Source organism: Rattus rattus, chromosome 4 (genome assembly GCF_011064425.1).
Source record: "Rattus rattus isolate New Zealand chromosome 4, Rrattus_CSIRO_v1, whole genome shotgun sequence".
NCBI classification, from domain to species: Eukaryota; Metazoa; Chordata; class Mammalia; order Rodentia; family Muridae; genus Rattus; species Rattus rattus.
This window is the reverse complement of record NC_046157.1, coordinates 132764879-132767388: the sequence shown is the minus strand read 5'-3', so window position 1 is coordinate 132767388 and position 2510 is coordinate 132764879. Positions and strand designations below refer to the sequence as shown.

Genomic DNA, 2510 nt, shown 5'->3' with positions numbered 1-2510 from the left:
ACAGAGAAAGGCAGATAGATCAGTGGAACAGAATTGAAGACCCAGAATTGAACCCACATACCTATGGTCACTTGATCTTTGACAAAGGATCTAAAACCATCCTATGAAAGAAAGATAGCATTTTTTTTATTTATTTATTTTTTGTCACTGAGAATATTTATTCAAACACGGGAATTGAAAAAACTGTACAGAGTGTCTGCTGCTGAGAACTGGGCCCCTGCCCCCAGGCCATAACCCCTGCTTTAGGCAGAGCCCTGTCTATGGGTTACCCCAACCCCCAAATCCTCCCCCACAAGCCCAGCATGTCTATTCCATTCAAAAATGGTGTCAGTGGAAGCAGCAGGACCTGCAGGGGATGAAGAGAAGCTTGGCCCCAGCCACCCCTCACTCTCCTTCAATTCCCACTGGGGCAGCAGGAAGAAGCCCAAAGGGATGGAGAGGACAAGAGTAGCCCCTCCCAAGCACGGCACTGGGCAGGCCCCAGCCACTCCCTGCATCCAAGCAGAGGTCTGAAGGGGGTGGAGCCCCTGCTCTGGGGCTGCCAAACTCCTAGAACCCTGGGCCACAAACTGTCCCCTCTCTGAGGAGGATCTCCAAAGATGGGGCAGGTAGGGGGTGCATCCATGTGTCTGGCATTACTGGCGCTTGAGACGCTGTGGTGGAGTCTCCTTGGGCAGGAAGGAGGTAGAGGCAGCCCCTGCCGGCGGTCCTGCCTGCCCCCGCCTGTGCCTCAGTAGGGGGAGAATTTCTGCCTTTCAGCTTTCTTGTTCCCACTGGCCTCTGCCATCTTGGCAATGTAGGCAGCCAAGCCTGGCGGTGGCCCATGCAGTGATGAGGTACTGAGCCAGAGCAATGGAGACCGGTGAGCCAGTGATGTCACAAGCCGCTCCCCAGCACCCTCCTCTTTGTTCCTGATCTTAATGTGTGCCCCTGACATCTGCCAGATCTCGCTGATCTTGCTGCCCCGTAGCCAGATCACACAGCCAATCAGATCATTGGGAACCAGAAACTCCTGCAAGCTGGTCTGTGTGCTGGGATCCACCACACTGGATGATGCAAAGGGAACTGCATGGCCTGAGAGCTGCTGGAGCTTGGTGACCTCTGCAAGGGCCACTGCTCCATCCTGACCCTGGACAGAGAAACCCTGGTTAGTGGAGAGGAGGACGGTACCTAGGGACTCCAGGATAACAGCACAGATCTGTCACACACACAGGATGATGGCATCAGGCACCCCAGACACAGTGACAGCTCGCTGTGTGGAATTGGGAAGCAGGACCCTGCCACCTGCACCTGGGCTCCCAGTGTCTCTCGGATCTCCTTGATTCTGGTGCCTGCCTTCCCAATCAGTGATTCACACTGGCTGGCAGGGATGACAAGGCGCGAGGTCACTGGAGGTCTGGAGACACTGACACCATTTGCAGGAGCAGCACAAAGGTCCTTATCCATCTTGAAGGTCATCGCGGAGACTGCATGGAAGACGGCAGCTGTGGAGCCAGTGATGGTGGTAATTCGCTCAGGGCAGGAGCCCTCGGAGATGGTGATCCCGGCCCTGCTCTGCTCCTGGATTCGCTTTGCAGTCTCTCCCTTCTTCCCAATGATGCAGCCCACCTCCTTCCCATGCATCAGCATCGGAAGGGCGAGGGCGACACTAAGCTCTGGCTCCTCCTCCAGCCCCCGCATCTGAACTGCTCATCCTCTCAGGCAGGGCTGGGCCACAGTGGCCTGGGAGTGTGTCCACGCTGTGGTCCAGCTGGCTCTCACTGGGGTTGTTCTGCGGTGGTGGCAGTGGCAGCACGATTGCTGGGCTACTCAATCCCACATTGTCCCTGGGAAAGGTGGCTGCTCACAGCTGCAAGTGACATGAGCAGGGGCCACGGTTCTTCTCTGTGTGGCTCTCACCCAGCCTGTCGTTCCAGCCCAGCTCTTCTGCCAAGCTCTCCTCAGACTTCACCTCAGTCCTGACTGCCTAAAGAGAGCATTTTCAACAAATGGTGCTGGTTCAGCTGGAGGCCAGCATGTAGAAGGATGCAAATCGATCCAAATCGATCCATTATTATCATCCTGTACAAAGCTTAAGTCCCAGTGGATCAAGGACCTCCACATCAAATCAGAAACACAAAACTAATAGAAACAAAGTGGGGAAGAGTCTCGAACACATGGGCACTGGGGAAAATTTCCTGAACAAAACATCAATGGCTTATGCTCAAGAATAGAAGATGAGACCTCATAAAACTGCAAAGCTGCTGTAAGGACAAAAACGGCAACCAACAGATTAGGAAAAAATCTTTACCAATCTTACATCTGATAGAGGACTAATATCCAAAATATACAAAGAACTCAAGAAGTTAGACTCCAGAGAGCCAAATAACCCTTTTAAAAGTAGGGTACAGAGCTAAAAAAAAAGGCACCTAAAGAAATGTTCAACTTTCTTAGTCACCAGGGAAATACAAATCAAAACAACCCTGAGATTCCACCTCACGCCAGTCAGAATGGCTAAGATCAAAAACTCA

At 52.7% G+C, this 2510-nt stretch overlaps 1 pseudogene; it reads right to left on the bottom strand.

Annotated features, from left to right (window-relative positions):
- Window positions 1–755: 755 nt before the first annotated feature.
- On the bottom strand, window positions 756–1693 carry LOC116898511 (annotated as a pseudogene).
- Window positions 1694–2510: the final 817 nt, after the last annotated feature.